The sequence below is a fragment of the Pteronotus mesoamericanus genome, unplaced genomic scaffold, assembly GCF_021234165.1.
Source record: "Pteronotus mesoamericanus isolate MK-2021 breed Mesoamerican mustached bat unplaced genomic scaffold, CSHL_Meso_final scaffold_651, whole genome shotgun sequence".
In the NCBI taxonomy this organism is placed as follows: domain Eukaryota; kingdom Metazoa; phylum Chordata; class Mammalia; order Chiroptera; family Mormoopidae; genus Pteronotus; species Pteronotus mesoamericanus.
Genome location: NW_026555325.1, coordinates 5,906,019 through 5,926,569, shown reverse-complemented (window position 1 = coordinate 5,926,569; position 20,551 = coordinate 5,906,019). Strand labels below are relative to the sequence as shown.

Below are 20,551 nucleotides of genomic sequence, written 5' to 3'. Positions count from 1 at the left end.
AGGTGTCAGAATTAAGAGCACTCTGTTGAAATAGTATTTGTTAATATTATTTGATCTAGGGAAAGGTGTAAAGCAACTTTTGATCTATTTCAATCTGAAGCCTTGTCATGATAAGCAAAAAGAAAACTGTAACAGTTTAATTTTGTAGAACTAACTTACATTATAAGAAAGCTCAGTAATATTGAAAAGCTGTTCTTTCGTTGGGACTTAATAGATAAAACTTTATCACAGTGATACAGTTTTAAAATAAATAAATAAATAAATAGATAAATATCATATGGGAACCTTTTCCCATTACAGTGTAGAACCTCTGAAAATAGAGGCTTTTATCAGCAGATTTTAAATGAAGCACTTGTAAAATAAATCACCTAATCTCAACATATAAATAGAGATTTAACAGGTTAGGTTGTTTTGGCAAATACAGATTTATTTCTCATAGGAGCTATTGATTCCTTAAACTAACCCTTGAAGTAGCTTTCTTATTTCTACATGCTAATGTCTCCTCAAATATTTCTTGTTTACCTCTATTTCCTGAAAGCTGGGTGAGAGAGACAATGTCTGCACCTTCTGAAAGAGTCATATGACACAGAATAAAAACTTCTGCTATGTATTCAAAGTAAGGAAAAGCTTCCAAGAGTTCTTCCTTTATTGGCCTTTTTCCATCACTTCTTACTTAAAAAAATTACCCACACTTGAAGAGTTATTTTAAATTTTATTTCTTTATGGAAACCATTCCCAAATCATGTATATAAAAGTGATACATCTTCACTCCATTCTAATAAACTACTATCTCTATTTATTTCTATTGCTTTGTGCATATGAGCATTGTTAGAATATATTTTTAAAAATTTGATTGTGAACTAAAAATACAATTATTCTTTGTGCTAATACAATACTTAGTAAGGTATCTCACATACAGCTGATCTAATCAATGTCCTTAAAATAAAAGTTTTAATAACAGAATGGATGAATCCAGTTGATTAACATAAATCCTATTTAGAATAATCTAGGTTTAGACTGGGAAATAATAGAAATTAGCTATTAGTGTTGTTTTTAAAAATATTCATTTATTTATTTTTAGAGAGAGGGAAAGGGAAGAAGAAAGAGAGGTAGAGAAACATCAATGTGAAATCAGTTGCCTCTCAAACATGCCCTGACTGAGGATGGAACACAAAATCTTGACATATGCCTTGACAGGGAATCAAATCAGTGAACTTTTGCTTTGTGGGATGACCACACCCAACTTAATGGAGCCACACCAGTCAGGGTGCTATTTTTTAGCTTGAATATCTATAGTGAAAAAATTGCTTGGATTGATTAAAATAATTTTTAGTAAAAAATTAGCTCAGATGAGTTAAAGTGTTAATTTTCAGCACTTCAAGATACTGGGTTGCCTAAAAAGTCCATATGGTTATTTCTATAAAAGACACATTTTTTATTTTCACCCATAACTTTATTGATTTAGATATTTTGAGCATCTCCAGTGAGCAATCTCCAGTGAGGTATAACATTGATTATTCTCAGTTAAGGCCTCGATTGATCACTATCAACTTCAACTAGCTTACCTGACTGTGGAGCATTGTCCAGTGAGAAATCTACAGTACAAAACTTCACAAAGCACTTCTGACACATTAGATCAATCACAGCACCTTCTCCATACAATGCACAAATCCTTTTTTGGGTGTGTTTCAGTTATGTTTTTACCTGTCTTGAAATAATAAAGCATAATATGCTGAAAATGTTTTGTATTTTTTCCATCTTCAATATTAAAATGGCTATACAAAAATTTACCAAGTTTGATTTTTTATGCATGCTGATATGACAGCTGTCACAACACAATTTAACACTCTGACTGAAGTTAAAGACAACTAAGTGCTACTAGAGCCTTCTTATGGAAAAAAACAAACTTTTGACAACCCATACATGACATAAAGAGTGGTACTCTGAGCCTTCAGAGTAATGTTGAGACCCTAACTTCTATAATATAAATATCAGAAAGAAATGTTTACAACTCTCAGCTACTAAGTACTGTGTTAGGTTATTTTGTTCTTACTTGATGTATATGTTCTAAGCCCTCACAACAAACCTTCTATGTAATTATTCGTATTCCCATTCTTAACAGAGAAAGATTTAAATTATCTTATTCAAAGTCAAGCTAGAAAAATAAATGGCCAGCTAGAATTGACACCCTGTTCTGTCTGACACCCAAGTATATCCTCTCTCTAACATGCTATTCTGCTTTGAAGATCTTATTCAAGAGTGATGATGTAATGGACTAAATTGTAGACCCTCCCAATTCTTTTGTTGAAGGTCTATACACCAAAGTGACTATATTTGGAAATGGGCCTTTAAAGAGGTATGTGAAGTTAATGAGGTCATAAGAGTGAGGCTCTGATCCAACAACTGGTGTCCTTATAAGAAAAGGAAAAAAAAATCCCCAAAACTACGGATGTACTTGCACAGAGAAAAGACTCCATGCGAACACAGTGAAAAAGAAGCTAAATGCGAGACAAGAGAGGCATTAAGAGAAACAAACCCTACTGGCACCTTGATCTTGACCTTCCAGCATCCGGAGCTGTGAGGAAATAAATTTCTGTTATTTAAGTCAATCAGTCTGTGGTATTTGTCATGGCAACTTTAGCAAACCAGTAGGGAAACACTATTAAAAATCAAAATCTGTGCAGTTAAGAAAAAAATTCTTAGATCTAGAGAGGGAGAAATGATCTAGGGATACAGCGTCTCAGTGTTTTGTGTAACAACCTCATTAAATCATATCAGAACAAGAAGTATTTGAACAATAAAAAAAAAAGTTAAAAAAAGAAAACTCAAAGATTAAATAAATCAATGTATTCACTACAAAAAAATTTTTTTTTATTGAACGTTTAGTATGTCCCTGCCAAGTCACTGTCCAGGGCAGACAACAGGCTTCTAAGGCTCCAGATTTGGCTTCTCTTCACAATCCCTACAATTCCCTTTTGCAGAACAACTTTTCTAGACCATAGTTTAATAAATCTTGACATTATTGCATTTTGGCAATTACAAATACTGCCAGTTTCTAAAGCCAAACAGTCTAGGACTTACTGTGAACTCTATTTTCCTTAGAATATGATGGCTTGCAAATGAATAGTGTGTCATTCTGTTTACTGAGGCTATGGTCTCCTTCCCAGGTGCTCTTTTCCCTCTTTTCCTCTATACACCTCTTCTATTTCCAGAACATGTTTTGAAGTATTGTGGCATGTTTTTCCTCAACTCAGGGATGGGAAAGATATTTGTACAACATGAAAGACTGGTAAATCATTGTTTCTAAGAGGTAGTTCTCTTCTTCCTTTTCACCGTGGGCTCTTTTTTTTTCTGTGTGCTAGATTTTTAAATGATTTTATTTACACAATATTTCTTCAAAGTCGCTGGTCTCTTTCACAGTGGAATGATGAAAATGAACATCATGCTGAGAACTCTGAGCTAAAACATTTATTGCTCTCTCTTTCAGCCTGACTGGGAGAGAAAAATGGTTTCTTATGGTAATAATGCCGTTAGCTGATAAGGCGATCAAGCACTCAAACTTCATTTTTCATTTGAAAAGACAAACTTATAGCTAGTGTCGTGGGAGACATGACATGTGTAATCAAAAGGGCTTGACTTTAAAAGGAAAAGAATCCTGCAGGGCTATCCAAGACAGAGATTATTCTTGTCAGAATCATTAGTTCCCCATTAAATTCAAACAGAATAAAACTTTGGTTAAATTGCTGGTAGATTATTCCCCTGTCAAAATCTGATCTCCTGCCCAAATTGCCTGGGAAGAAACATCAGTAATACAGTGGAATTAAAAGTTTGTTACCACTGAGCCCTATGATAGAAGGTCATTTTTTACATAAGCTCTTGGTCACAAATGGAAAAAACACAATTGCCAGAAAATTTTGTGGAAACTAATATAAACATATAAAAGGAAGGGAGAGACAGCAGCTGGAAGATTTTCTGCATTTTACAGAGGTATCACAATACAAGGTAATCCCAGGGACAATTAAAATAACAAAAAATTCTGAAAGGCCATCTGCAAAATAAGTATCAGGCCAATGAATTTAGCCTTTGATCAAATATGAATGACCATCAAGATCATAGAAACTTTTTCAGTGCATTAAACCATTTCCTTTTGAAAGAAATCATCAGGAAAAGGGCTTGAGGGATAGGGTTTATAAGGATTTGTATGTAATAATTAGCTTATATGTAAAGCACATTTAAGATATTCACTATTTTTATATCAATAATGAGTGGTAATACCTATTATATTCATTATTTTTACATTTGTATAATTCATATATCTCATTAAAAAATGCAGAGATAAGACTAAGTCTGTATTTTTTTTTAAATTCTCAGTGCTGAGCTCCTTGTGTAGATACCACAATAGTTTCTCACTGTTTATTTGAATATCATTAGGAAGAGACAATAAAGCACCATTTCTCATCCCTTTTCCCCCTTCTACATCTGTTTTTTCTCCTCATTTTCTTTCTTCTTTTCCTCCTCTTCCTACTCTTTTGTTTATTAATTGATTGATTGGTTTTTTTTTTTTTTTATACTTCAGAATATGTAATTCTTGAGCTTTAGTCTGCGGGAGAGAGGTTCAAATTTCCTGAAGATGTCTTGAAGGTCACTGTTTTTTTTTCCAAGCTCTGTAAAGTCAAAATTTAGTTGCTTTACAAGAGAAAAAAGTCTCCTGATTTTCTTTTAACTATAACTATGAGACTCAGAAATATTTTTAAACTGCATATCTTTTTTAAAAATTTATTTCCTTTTTTTAATTGCTCCAATACATTTATCTCCAATTACCCACCACCACTCTCCCCTGACCACCCACTCCACCTCCGCTCCTCAAACCTTCCCTACATTGGCTTCATCCATGTGTCCTTCACATCTTTTCCTTGATCTGACCATTTCCCTTCCCCTCTCCGCTACCTCTCTCCCTCCCTCCCTCTCATCCCTGATTCTTCTTTCTTTCAATGTTTTTTTAAATTAATTAATTTATTTTTTTTAAATACATTTGTCTCTGTCAACCCTCCACCACTTTCCCTTGCCCCTCCCTTCCTCCCTCCCTCCCTCAATTCTTCCCCTTTGGTTTTGTCCATGAGTCCTTGCTATATGTTCCTTGACTTTCCCTTTCCCTTTCTTTTCCCCTGCCCTCCCTCCTTCCTTCCCTCTTGTCTCTGTTGATTTCTTTTCCTTTCAGTGTTGCTGGTCTTATTTTCCTTGCATCTTTGTATTGTAGGTTAGGTTCCACTTATAGGTGAGATCATATGATATTTGTCTTTCACTCCCTGGCTTATTTCACTTAGCATAATGCTCTCCAGTTTCATCCATGCTGTTGCAAAGGTTAGTAGCTCTTTCTTTCTGCTGCATAGTATTCCACTGTGTAAATGTACCATAGTTTTGTGATCCACTCATTTACTGATGGGCACTTAGGTTGCTTCCGGCACTTGAGTATTGTAAATTGTGCTGCTATGAACATTGGGGTGCATAGGTTCTTTTGAATTGGTATTTTGGGATTTTTAGGGTATAATCCCAGCAGTGGAATGGCTGGGTCAAAGGGCAGTTCCATTTTTAGCTTTTGAGGAAATTAAGCAAAACTATTTGGTCTGTAATTATATCAATTAATTGGTGAACATGAAACTGTGAAGCTGCATGAATGAAAAATAGAAATACTCAAAAAGAATAAGCTCAAAAGAATCATACTCAAAAGACATGAATTTTAGGAAAAGTCTCATTTCAACACAGAGATTATCAGGTAGCATCTGAAAGATCCTGAAGCCCAGTGTTGTAATTAGTATGTTTCTATTTAGGACCCATGGTACAGGTACATGAATGCTTATAGTCATTGTTCAAGTAACATTTGTTTTCAACTGAAGCAGAAATTAAAACATAAAAATGTTAAGAAAATGTTACATTTTATTTTCTTAATGTTAACTGAAAAGGAAAGAAGTAAAAATTTAATAAGAAATCTAATGAACAGACAAGTGTCCTAACAGAGTTAAGAAACAATTAATTTGAAATTGATACATGAAAACTTGCAGAGAGATTGGGGGGGGGGGGAAGTGACAAAAAAGATACAGATATTTGACGAAAAATAACAAGAATGAAACCTGAAAAGTAAGGAAGGCACTGAGACTATTTAGTGATAAAGAAAAATAAAAGTATAAGGAATGTAGGAAAGAAATTGCACAAATATTGCCACCAAGAGCTCAGTTTTCTGAGTTATTTTTACACACATTTGTGCTTCCAACATAACCACTATCTTCCAATGACCACTAAGTGCTTTTACTGAGAGTGATTTTTTCCTTGAAGTGCCACCTTTGGAAGCATAAGCTACCAGTTAATTGAGTTCTGATATTCTCTCATTCCAAAAATACTCAGAGTTCAGGAAGGAGTAAAAGAGGGTGGAAAAAAGTGTTTCCTGGCTCCTTTATTTTAACCTATTTTCCCTCAGACAAGTATACAATGCCTATTTTAGAAGAAGAAAAACAGCAAACTGTTCTTTGCTGATGCTGAAAATATCTCCATTTTATTTTGCAAGCCCTCCACCCCCAATAGCTTTCAATGTTATTGAATTGTGGTGAAACTCTTATCTAACATTTTACATTCAGAGCAATCACCTATTCAAAGGAGAGAAAAAAATAGCACCTGATAGGGGATTAGTCTATGATTACTGCTCTAGGAAGATGGAAATGCCTAAATCTTGGTTCATCATAACGAGCCAGATAAAATAAATCTCTTTTTTTTATATATAATTGACATATACATTATATTAGTTTCAGATGCACAATATAATGATTCCAAGTATGTTTATATTGCAAAATTATTATTACTATGTCTAGTTATTATACATCACTACACATATGTAAAATTTTTATGAGATCTTGTAAGATGTACTCTCTTAGACACTTCCAAATATAGAATACCATATTATTAACTATAGTCACCATGCTGTACATTATGTCCCTAAGACTTATTTTATAACTGAAAGTCTGTATCTTTTGATTATAGTCACACATTTTTCTTATTCCTCAACTTTGCCTCTGGCAACTACCAATCTATAAGATTATTTTTATTTTTTATGTTTATTTTTCTTTGATTCTACATATAAGGGAGACTATACACTTGTCTTTTTCTTTCTGACTCATTTCACTCAGGAAAATGTCCTCAATGTACAATCATGTTGTCAAAAACGAAAGTGTTTCTGTTTGTTATGCCTGAATAATATTCCATTGTGTGTGTGTGTGCATATACAATATTTTATTTTTTCATTGTTTATTCATTGGTGATACATGTTGTTTCCATGTCTTTTCTGTTATAAGTGATGCTGCAATAAACATGGAGCAGTGCAAATACGTTTTAGAGTCAGTTTCCATTTCCTTCACATACTTATCAAGAAGTGGTACTGCTTAATCATATGATAGTATTATTTTTAGTGTTTCAAGGAACCTCCATAGTGTTTTCTGCGATGGCTATACCAATGTACATTCACCCCAACAGTACAGTAGGGTTGTCTTTTCTTATGATCCTTGCCAACACTGTTATTGCTTGTCTTTTTTATAATAGCCATTCTAACAGGTGTGAGGTGATATCTCACTGTAGTTTTGATTTGTATTTACCCTGATGAGTAATAATATGGAATACCTGTACATCATCTGTATTTCTTCTTTGGACAGTCTGTTCAGATCCTGTGCCCACTTTTAACCATTTTGTTTCCTTTTTTTTTGTTTTACTAGTAACTACTATGTGTTCCTTATATATTTCTAATATTAACTTCTTATCAGATTTATGATTTGAAAATCTTTTCTTCCATTAAATATGTTGCTTTTTCATGTTGTTAAAGATTTTCTTTGCTATGGAGAAGCTTCTTAGTTTGATATAATTCCACTTTTTTTTTTTTTTTTGCTTTCTTAATCATATTAAAACAATCGTCACCAAAACCAATGTCAGAGAGTTTACTACCTATTTTCTTCCAGGAGTTTTATGGTTTCAGGCCTTACATTCAAGTCTTTACTCTATTTTGAATTAATTATTGCATATGGCATAAGATAGTGGTTCAGTTTCATTCTTGTCATGTAGCTATCAATTTTATCAACACATTTATTGAAGAGACTGACCTTTTCTCATTTTATTTTCTTAGCTATTTTGCCTTAAACTAATTGATCATATATAGGTTTATTTCTGGTCTCACCAGTCTGTTTCATTGATCTGTGCCTGTTTTTCTGTTGATAACACTGTTTGCATTACTTCAGCTTTATAATGTACTTTGAACCCAGGAAGCATGATGCTTCTATCTTGTTCTTTCTGAGTATTGCTTAGGCAATTTGGGGTCTTTCATAGTTCCATACAAATTTAGAATGTTTGTTCTTTTACTGTGAAAAATGACATTGAAATTTTATAAGGATTGAGTTGAATCTATAGATAGATTTGTCTTGCTTATATTCTGGCTAGGACTTCCAATACTGTGTTGAATAAAATGGGCAACAATGGGCATCTTTATCTTATTCCTGATTTTAGCTAAAAGCTTCTAACTTTTACTTTTGAGGATGATGTTAGCTGTGGGCTAGTCATATGTGGCCTTTATTATGTTGAGATATGTTCCCTCTATTTTCACTTTATAGAGAGCTTTTTATTGTGAGTGAATATTGAATTTTGTCAAATGCTTTCCTGCATCTATTGAGATAATCTTATAATTTTTAGTTTTCATTTTGTAATGTGGTTACAAATCTTATTTGAAATGAAAATCTTATTGATTGATTGGCAGATGCTGAATCACTTTTGCATCCCCTGAAAAAAGTCCTACTTGATCATGGTGTAGGATCCTTTTAATGTATTTTTGTTTGCTAATATTTTTAGAGGATTTTTGCATCTAACTTCATCAAGAATATTGGCCTTTTTAAATAGTATAATGCACTTAAATTCTGGTGTATATGTGTGTGTACATGGGTGCTTGCACTTGTCTGCACACATAAAGAAAAACATCTATGTATATAGTTTTCATCTACAATATAAACATGTATATAAAGCTATTTTATTTCAACTTGATGTTATAGCAAAATTATCAATTATCTTCACAGTCCTGAAAAATAAGTAAATAGATTACATCTCAGAAAAAGTGTTCACTTACATAACTATTTAACCTATATCTCAACTATGAAAAATACCCAACTCATTTATAAAATTTTGGTAAAATCAACGATATACTCCATCTACCAATCTCCCTAAAAATTCTCCAAGAATTGAGAAATTATAGAAGGTAAGAATAATGATCTTCTGAAGATATTTGTTTGAACATCTGGAAATTAGTTTGGACTTATTCAAAGTTAAATGAGACTTGAGGAAAAATTTTTTAAAAGGTGATAAAAAAAGAAAAACAGCATATGTATAGTTCTTTGTGCTACAGAGGCACCAGAAATGACACTAGACAAATAGATGAAAACCTTTTATTTTGCATGTGGAAACACACAGGCCTACATAGTAAGATAAATAATGTAATTAAAGCCCAAAATTTTCATATGCAGTCAAATCCTTCTTGGAAGAGAAACATTGGTAAGAGAAAATTAAAGACCAGAATAACTTTAAGAGTAAGATTATGAATCAGAGAATGAACAGGACTCACCCATGCTTCCTAATAGATATGCTTTCTGTTAAGAGACAAAGTAGAGGACAAGATCCTGTTTTCATCCCAAAGAAGGTGAAAATAAAAGAACAAGACAGAGAAAGAATGAAAATGGTAATACGATTTATTTAAATATTGCCACCTTTCCCTTGCTTCCAAACTTTAAACTTGTCAATCTCTTCCATGAAATCCAGGGCATCAGTGTTTTTCATTTTTCTCTTTATAATTTACAATACTTAATTTACTCAAGGCACTTAACAAAACATGCTAACTACCTCTTGTCATGATGTTTAAAACCTGCCCTTTATTCTTTCTTCATCTTAGTGTGTGTGTGTATGTGTGCACTCGTATCTAGATTTAAAACGTAGAGTGAAGACAGGAACATAAAGAGATTTATCTAGCTGTTTCTCTTGTTTATTTTAAATTATTTATGTTAAGATATGTTTTAAATATCACCTTTGCTAAGGAAGAAGAACTTTATCTCTGTGAACGAAGAATATAGTTCTCTGTGTTAGGCACTAGATCAAATATTTTAAGCAGATGAATAAAATTTATTTTTACAATAAGCCTATGAGGTATAAACAAATAATATCTTTATTTTACAAGTACAACATGAGTTATAGACAAGTCAAATACAGTTTAATAAAACTGTTCTCAAATGAGTGCTTAAAAGTACCATCTTTAATTACAGAATTCAGTATCTTAACTACTGTAATTGCTAAAATAAGAAATGAAAATAAAATTAAATGGACTTTTTAAGTCTTGTTGCTTCGACACAATCTTTTATGTTATAGTAAATTGGGATTTAATGGCTCTCTTTTTGTAAACGTAGTACCCTAATGTTCATTCTTTATCAAGTTTCCATTACTTGCTTTCTTTTATTTTAGAAAGGTGCTCCCTCTACCAACCAACATCCAGTTCTACCTCTATCTGTGGTAAGAGAAGACATAACTGATCAAAAACAAGCCAGTTAGAATCCTTTTGTGGGAATTTTATAAAGAGAAAAAAGAAAAATTATCAGTGTCTACATTTCGTGATATTTCCAGACAGAAGCTAATCTATAGGTAAAAAATAAACAAACCAGCTAAGTCAAAGGCAGCAAAAATAGATGGAAATATCTTGGTATTATCTTACATGTAGTTATAGCCAAGATTCCAAGATATGGCAGAAATAATTCCATGTGGTAGGAAACAAATTCTTGATCCAGAGTAGGATTAACTGAATTTGAATTCAACTTTTTATACCTGTTTAATTTTTTATAATTTAATTTATTAGGGTAATATTAGTTAATAAAATTATATAGGTTTCAAGTGTACAATTCTATACTACATCACCCTCCTCCCATCTGGTGATGCTGTGTGTCTGTGTCTATAAGGTTTGTTTTTTCTTTTCTTAATCCCTTCACCCTTTTTTCAACTGGTGCAGCAACTCCTTTCCCCTCTGAAAGTTGTCAGTCTGTTCTGTAACTCAAAGTCTGTTTCTATTTTGTTAGTTTATTTCGTTCATCAGATTCATATACGAATGAAATCATATGGTACTTGTCTTTCTTTGACTGGCTTATCTCACTTGGCATAATACCCTCCAACAGATACAGGGGTCCCCAACCCCTGGGCCATGGACCAGTACAAAAACAGTCCCTGGTGCCTAAAATGTTGGGGACAACTGAAATAGAACATTCATCAGATTCTGAGGTATTCCCCCTGGTTTTCACTGACTGGTAGTGGTTTCCACTGATTGGTTCATACCAGGTGGCCATCAGTCAATGCGGCTGGTCCTGATGTCAGCCATGACACCACTCCATCTGATTTTGCTGCTTCTTTGGGCCTGGAGTACCCAGCTGAAACCTAGATGTCATCTTCCAGGGGTTAAGGCTTAAAGGAGTGGTCTTGCAAGGGCTAATAATTTTGCCTCTTGCTAGGCACCTGTGGCTCTTCGCTTGGGGAACCCTCTGCACCTGGCCTACAGTTCCCACTATATTTTCCCACCTCAAGGATCCTTATCTATGAATTCTTTAAGGGAAAGTGGGTATAGGGTCTCTTCTCTAGCAACTGTCTCCTGAAGAGGGGCAGAGCTTTCTCTCATAGCCAGAGAGATCTTTGCTCTCTGTCAGAGGGAGATGAGGCTGGGCACAGAATGAAGTTGCTATAGTGTAGAGTTGGCAGAGGGCGTTCTTCCCCAGTAGGAGTAAGGCTTGTGACCTGATTTGGCAGTCTGTTTAAAGAGGAATTTCAGGTGCCCAGTTGATTTGCAGGAATAATCTGTATACTGAATGGGTGTCATATCTTTCTGTACACAACGTTTGACTCTGGAGAGATGTATCCCGCTGCAATCTCAGGTATCTTTATGGCTGTGGGGATAGATAACCGTACAAGCAAAAGGAACTTCCAACATTAGGTTAGTTAATCTTGAGGGGGCCAGGTTTCTCCAGGTTTCTCTCATATCTCTCCAGGTTTTCAGTTTTCATCGTCATTATTTGATATGTTAAAATTATAATAGAATCTATAGCATCTCACATTATATTTTGGGAAGGTTTTAGGGGAAATAAAATTATGACAGGTGAAAATTCCCAGAACATATGTTATCAATAAAAATTATTGTCTTAATTTTATGGGCGAGAACAAGGTTATTTGGTAAAAGGTTGGTATATAGATCTATGTAAGGGAAAATATGCTGAGATATGAAAAAAATGTAAAAAGTATTAAACAGTTTAGCATACTCTATGTTGAATGTGTTACAATCTGTGTGGACTTGTGGAAGAACCCTCTTTAAATCTAAAATTTGGCCACGTTTTGTCAAAATCTATAATTTTTTAATTTATATAATATCATACAGTACATGTTAACCAAATTAAGTGGTTTTCAGGCCCAATAAAATATGTTTTAATGTTGGTAATAAGCACTCTTATACTATATGAATAAATTGACAAATACAAAATCACTGAATCCATAATGTTTACGTTACTTAAAATTGAAAAATTATAATAAATATTGGCACAAATAAAGGCTTAGGATGTCTTGTGGGGCTGAAGAATCAAGATGCATTTATGGTTTTACTGATAACTTTTGGTATAAGAAACAGCTTGCTTGCAAGTGAAGACAACTCAAACCATTTTAAGCAGAAAGGGAATTTTTTACATGCATTATCAAAAATCCAGAAGTTTGTTTAAACTCAAAAGATGCCACCAACAGCCAATTGATCTCTAAATTTTTCTACTGTGTTTGCTTCATTTTCAGTCCCCAGCAGAACAAAGTTCAAGGCTTCTCAGGTCCAAGTCCTCTTTGCAGGAGTTTACGTTTGCATCCCTGAGTCAATCACAATGACTAAACAAATGTCATGTGTTAATTATTGTAGGCTCAGCTCACATTTTTCAGCCTGGACTAATTTCAGAGTCACAAAGAAAGCATGTGTTCCCAAAGGAAGAGGCTGCACCAAAAAGAAAATGTTGTCAAAATTATGGGGAATATATTCTAGGTGGATAAAAATGCCATGTCTACTACCTCATATGTTCCAAAAAAGTGTCAATATCTATTATGAAAAAAACATATAATTCCACTTTTCAGCCATTCATTTTAAATATAGATCTATAATTATTATATAGGTATTGAGGTGAATATGTAACATGTTTAAACTTGCTTTTCCTTAACAAACATTTCTTGGTGTCATTTTGATTACCAGAGAACTAAAAACCATTCACTTAATTCTTAGCTTCCATTATATGTTCATCTCTTCCAAGTCCTTCAATTAAAAATGTGTAGTAAAAATTGAGTTATTAGATTTTAATTATTTTTTCATAATTAATAAACTGTTAGTTTTTAATTAGATCTAAGCCATTTTATCAGAGGTGCTTAAATTGAGTGTAACAGGGATCATCTAAGTATTACAGTCAATCCAAATAGATTTGAAATGGATGGACGTTACAGTTGTTTATTTAACTTTACAAAATTTGGTGTAGTTATAAAGGCTTTGAAGAAGATTAGGTAGAAAATGAAACAAATGCCATATGACAACATGCAATATTAAAAAAAATAAAGACTTTCCTGCTTATGATAGAACTATCCTATATTTTCAATATATTTAATACATTCTATGACCAAAGTAAATAGGAAAAAAGAGAGTTACAACTATGGAAAATATTAATTATATAATCTGCAGAACAAGGATAATTTGGGGGTATAGTAATAAAATAAAGAATTTTGGGTAACCTACTGACTTTGTATACCTCAAGAAAAGTCCTAATTATATTTCTGTTCATGAATAAAACATATTTCTTTTTGAGTTAACATCTCTGATTTTGCTTTGCTATTATTTCTATGTATTTATTATATTTCAAATACCAAATATTTTAAAGGATGACAAAAAATTGACACCTTATTTTTTTCTCCTTTTCATAAGAGAATTAGGGACATAAATTTCACTAGGAGTTGTTGATAACTTCATTTATTTTTAAACTCTTTCAATTTTTTCCTCCCAGAAATGTATTCATTTTTGTTTTGTTTCTGTGTGTGATTTTTGGTTTGATTTTATAATTAGCATAACTGGTTTTATTTGTTTTTTCCCCCTATTTCTATTCAGCCAAGCAAATAAGTACAAACTAAGGGATTAATCCCCCTAGATGTATCAACTTCAAGCATGTAAAAAAATGAATAATTATTTTCCCAGAAATCGTCTCTTTTCTTAGGCTAGTGATTTGTTACATCACCAGAGGCCTAATGACTTAGTATGTAAAAAAGCTGTAGGCTACTCACATATCTGCAAGTGTGAGGTATATTGAAACAATCAAGCATCTATGTCAATGTACGTATGTGATGGATAACCTTGACATACACCTGGGGCAAAAGGACTGTTCAAGAAGTAAGCTACATCAGACCCTAAGATGCCACGTGTTTTCTTGTGATATCAAGTCCTTTAATTTCTGTTGGTCTTGGCATTTTTTATTTGAAAAATAAGAATAAAGTATGCCTTGCAGAGATATTATATACAACTTGGAAACACATGGAGACATTATATACTATAGAACAGAATTAGATTTTTTTTCTCATTAAACTTTGTTCTAATGGGTCTCAAAATTCTGTGACAGATTTTGGTCAAGTTGTTTCCATTAAAAAGTACTGATTTTAAAAACTAATAACAAAAACTGCCACACACAAAAAAACCAAATGGTCTACAAAACATTCTCCATTCCTTCTGAATGTTTTATGATGCATTGTAATCATTAACCAGTCCTTTACTATCAAACTTAAGTGGCCAATTGAGACAAAAGAGTTTTCCCTTATTGAGAAGTTATCTAAAAATAATTTGAAAGGTAAGGCTGATTTCCCACAGTGGGCTTCATAGAGAGACATGACAGTGTCTTGACCTCAACATGGCTCTGGTGGTAGTCCTCAAGTTTGTAACATGAATTTGATTCTGTTGTTGTAAGCATTATCTTTTAAGACATCAACCTATAACACCAGAGGCTAGTTTATTATACACACACACACACACACACACACACACATATTTTTTTTTCAGAATACTCATGTATCTCTGGCATACTTTGACTAATGTTAGAGTCTTTGTGAAGTTTAATAAGTGATAACAAAGTTACTCTAGTAGATTAGAAAATAGGTTATTAGGTGAAAAAAATTGAGGAATAGTTCTTCCAAGTTATATAAAACCTCCTCCTCTATAACATTCATCTCCCATTTACACCAACAATTCCAAGGCTCTTTTTTCACTTAGAGACTAAATAACATTGAAAAATTCTTACTCTCTGAATCATTATTGTGAAAAGTTCCTTCTGTTAGAATAATTGTTTTTCAAGCATCATATAACGCTATTGATTAGCTTTGGCTTACTTATAGTCCCATTTCATACAATGAGTTCCAGAGAGGTGCTTTTCTACATCTAAATTTGCCCCCCAGCCCAAAATGATTAAAAGGAAAAAAAATTAAATTGTATTAATTTGATCAAATGACCTGGGGATTCTCTGAGTGTTTGGAATTCTGTTGATACCTGACGCATACTCCAAAGCCATGTTGCCTTTAAAAATATTGAAATCTTGGGCCCACCAACTAAATATTCTCTATAAGTATTATTGTTACTATTTTTTTTTACTAATTAGGTAATAGATGTTAACAGTTGATTATGTATACAATGAGTTTTTTGAGGTAAGTTTTAGAATTTTATTTTATTAAGAAATACTTAAAAACAGGATTCATTCTCTTTTGAAGACACTGTACATATAATCATTGCCAGAAGAGAGGAAGATGGATGACATTTCAATGAACTATGATTCTGCAACTGTTAAAATGGACTAAAGTCATAAATAAATGGAAATTTTACTTTCACCAAAGAAATGACCATATAAATTGCAAAGCTATATGAAAGTGATTATTGTTATTAAATTTCAAGTACCAGTTCCTAGACAGGTCTCATTTAAAATAAAGAGTATTATTGTATGTCTTATCATATGGTACCTAGATATTTTATAATTAGGAAAATCAATCATTCCTTAATATATATTCTTTGAAATGACCTTATGAAGTATCCTACTGTTATTTTAAAATTACAGATAGGGAAATTGAAGCCCAAGAGGTCAAATGACTATCCCAGAATTAAAACATACATTTGTCAGAAGGCCATATCTACCATAAGGATATTTATCCACTCTGACCATTGAACTGCAAGAATCATTTTACTTCCAGAAGGTTGAGCGCATAATCCTCCATAAGATCACTCTCATTCTAACACTAACTACAAGTTTGGGGTCTTTCCAAAACCACTCTCCATTTCTCTAATTCACAACAAGGGCTCACATAAGTCTCTAAAAGCCATTGTACCCACAGTTACAGTATATTAGAGGGAAAGGCTCTAGAAGAAAATCAGGCAAAAGAAGGCACATATAGAGCAGCATCTGGGAGGATTCCAAATATGAAGCTTCTGTGGTTCTCCCATATAAAGTTGACTCTCTCCTTATCAATGTGTGACAATGAAGCATTGAAAGCTCACTTGACCTTGAGTGTCCAGAATTTTTATTGCATTGTTATTACATTGTCTTAACTGATGAACCACATGGTTAAATCAATCTCCAGTTCACCTGATGCCACAAGACCCAAATCTCACCCTAAATCACATAATTAGTCTATCTGGAGCGGCCACCCCTGACCTAAATAAATCTTCCTATCAGTTGTAACATAGATTTCCTCCCAGAAGATAGGGCAAAAGTGAGACTTTTCTTTGGACAAGGCCAAGTTATTTACTATGAACTTCCAAGTGCTCCATATAGTCATTTATTTCTGGTCATTCATTTATTTAAGACCTATTAATTTAGTAAGCATTCTATAATAGACACTTTGCTATGTACTGAAAATAACTAAAGAAAAGAGACATGGTCTCTGCCCTTATAAAATTTGTGAGGGAGTGAGTATTAAAATATAATTGTGTATATCACCATATAATTAAAGGCATTGATAAAATGGATGAAGGAATGATAATATTTTATGACTAGACACAGGACTCAAGGAAAGCCTTGTTGAGAAAAGCACATGTGAACTGATTTTAATAGCTAACATTATCTAAATTAAAATCAGATTCAATGATATTGATCATAGGCTATTTTCAGATTATACTTAATAAAAAGTAGTTGACTTTCATACTTTTTTCTTAAAAAACAATTGTTCCCGGTACTCCTCTGACAAGCACATAAAACATTTCAACAGCTCATACTTAATACTATTTTATATGAAGTTACATCAGTTCAATAAACAATCATGTATTGAACAGCATCATAATTGCTCTTCTAGGCATGAAGTAGACAACTAGCAGTGATAAAATAGAACAAAACCTCTCTTCAGGTTGCTAACATTCTATTGATTAAAATTACTAAGCTTAAACTCTGCAGGTTGTTATAGAATAGTATCTCAGAATGTCAGATTCTGGTTTAGGCTGCCTTTTTAATACCAGCTATACCACAAAGTATCTGTGTAACCGAGGTAAGTCAATTTGTCTCTGCCTAAATTTCTTCATATATCAAATGTGGATGATGCAAAATTCTTGTGTCTTACAGTAATTGTGAAGACTAAAATTTCACTATTTAAAAAGCAGTTTGACTTGCACATAGACAGTTCTCAATAAATGTTAGATGTTATTACTTTTAGAGAGAAAGCATGATTTCTTACAAAAGCTATTGGATTAGTCAGTCCAATATTTAAAATTTGACTTTAGTTTTGTATAGCCTAACTTATGGAATAATTATGGTATAGTTCACATTTCTTGGCCTCTGTGTCCTTACTTTGAAATGAGAAGTTATGATATATTATCAGGAAAGTCTTTGTGGTCTACATTCAATTTTACATCTTTAAAATATTCTCTTACTTTTTGTGACCTTAGGTGAGGTCCCAGAGGACAGGTAATGCTCCTTTGTAGTTAACTAAGAAGTATAAAAAAAATTGACCACCTTATACTTACTTTTATTATGTTTATTGAAAACTTAGTTATTTTTTAATCAGAAGTTTCAAGCTTATTATGATAGGATTAATGTTTGTGACTAAGGTGGAAATCAACCAAGAACACAGATTAAGATAATGAGTTCTTACTGAGAAACACAATTATTTAAGGTGCTACTAGGAAGCTGTGCTTTGAAAGGCAGCTTGTGAAGTCAAAAACAGAAAGTTAAATTTGAAAGGAACTAGAGGCCAGTTGCCCAACTCTGTGTGTGTGTGCGTGTGCGCGCGCGCGTGTGTGTGTGTGTGTGTGTGTGTGTGTTTCCTTCTCTCACAGAAAAGTTAGGGGCAGTTTCTCATAAGTTCCCTCTTAACAGGTGATGGCTCAGGAAGAAGACATCTAGAAATTGCTTTCCTATAAAGATAAAGTAAACGCTAATTTACTACTGTCCTAGTGAATCCCATGCCTCACTTCAACAGATCCAGGTAGAGTTAGTGATCAGAGGAGTCCAATGCTAAAGAGCTGACAAGGAGTCCATAAGCAATTGCCCTCCTGACTGCTGTTGATTTTGGTAAAATTAGTTCAGACCAGTGATAGCTTTTTTTCTTGCCTAAATTGTGAGTTGAGTTAAAAACCAAGATAAATTTTAGATATTCACTGTAATCTAAAGAATGGCTTTAAAATGACTACTTTTAGAATTGCTCACATTTTTAGAGACATATCATTTTGTAATGGGATGAAATGGGAATTACATTCATGAAAATTAAGGGAACGTCACTAAAATATGTCACTTGACAAAAATACATCAGCACAAATAAAGTGCAGGGCAAAAGTAAGTTTACAGTTATCAGTATGTGAAACATAGAGTTTATTTGTGTATTGTTAAATTATTGTATTTTCCATACAAACAACTATAAACCTAATTTTGCCCCACCTTGTATATAATAAACATTAAATATAAAATTGGAATATTTTTTAAACCCTAGGAAAGAAATATAATTTAATATTAGCAAAATGTCATAATATGGAAATATTGAACAATGATTCTTGAAGGTGGATATCATGCTAATAAGAAACATTAGCTGCTTCAAAAATATGTTTATAAAATTATAAAAACCAATAAGAAACTATGACAATTATTAATTGAAATATTTTTTAAATTTTTGCAAAAACAACAAGCAATTTATTTATTCACCAAATTTATTTAAACAATACAATTTAATATTAAATATTTACATGGTCTAAGGATAAAAATGATGAAAAAGAAATGATCCTACTTAACTATGAATTATATTTCTGAAAAATAATGCATTATTCTGATAAATAAAATTTGTTTTAAATTTAATAGCAGTTTAGTTATAAAAGACATTTTATAATAAGTTTTATTATAAAATTAAAATAATTTACTATGACTTTCTTTATAAAATTTATTTTTATTTTTCTTAAAGCAGAGTATGCCCATGGTAACACTAATTCAAAATAAATTTTTTTTCTAACTATTAAATGTTAGAATCAGAATACTGTGATCTTTAAATTGTGTCCTGTATTTTAAAAAAATGACTTGTTAATTCATGAAAGCATTATAACTGCATAGAAAAAAAATATTGGAAATGGAAAAAGCTGAAGTCAACTCTAACTCCATAATTTCTTTTGTGGACTTTTCTGCTTTAGTCTTTATTTTTCCTATGAACTTTTAAATATAACCATAGCTTTAGAATGTCTACAATTTGATGTCATGCTTTAAATTTAACTTAAACATATTTTTCAAATTGCTACATATATTTATTTATTTTTTATTTTTTTCTCTTAAAATATTATGTTTATTTATTTTTTGTTTCTTCTAGTTTATTCTTCTTTTTTTTAAATTTATTTACTTTTTAAATACATTTGTCTCTGACTCCCCCCCACCTCTTACATATATTTAAATCAGGACTCTATACACACATACACACATATGCGTACATATACATAGATATGTAGATATATATACACATATATAAATAATAATTTGTTTTATCATTTTCTTATTCTTGATGATAAAACCTTATCTTCAAATTTTACTATAACTACACAAATATACCTATTAATAAATATAATATTTCCTATTTTGTATTTTTTCATTCATAAATTCTTAGATCAATGATCAATCATAGGGCAAAATATTTTTTATCATTGTTTTTCAAGTTTTCACTAAAACATATTTTGGAGTTTTGGTACTAGAATATTTAAATGATATACCAATATAAATTAGAGAAAGTAAAATTTCATGCTGGAAAAAAAATCATGTAGTGATTTTTGGCATTAATAACTTAAATTTATAAAAGTACTTGCTAAGATTCTTTTTTATTCTTCTGAATATCACAATTTGATTGTATGCATGGTAACTGTCCAGTGCATTCTATCAGATTGCCATCATAAGCTATGGTCTCTTCTGTAGAAGATATTGGATTTAAAGAAAATTATTTAATATTTATTTTATTTTTTTGTATT

The 20,551-nt window shown here is 32.2% G+C and overlaps 1 protein-coding gene across 1 annotated transcript in view; it reads left to right on the top strand.

Annotated features, from left to right (window-relative positions):
* LRP1B (LDL receptor related protein 1B) overlaps window positions 1-20,551 on the top strand; it is a 1,772,547-nt gene that overhangs the window by 770,239 nt on the left and 981,757 nt on the right. The gene's annotated exons all lie outside the window — the stretch shown is intronic.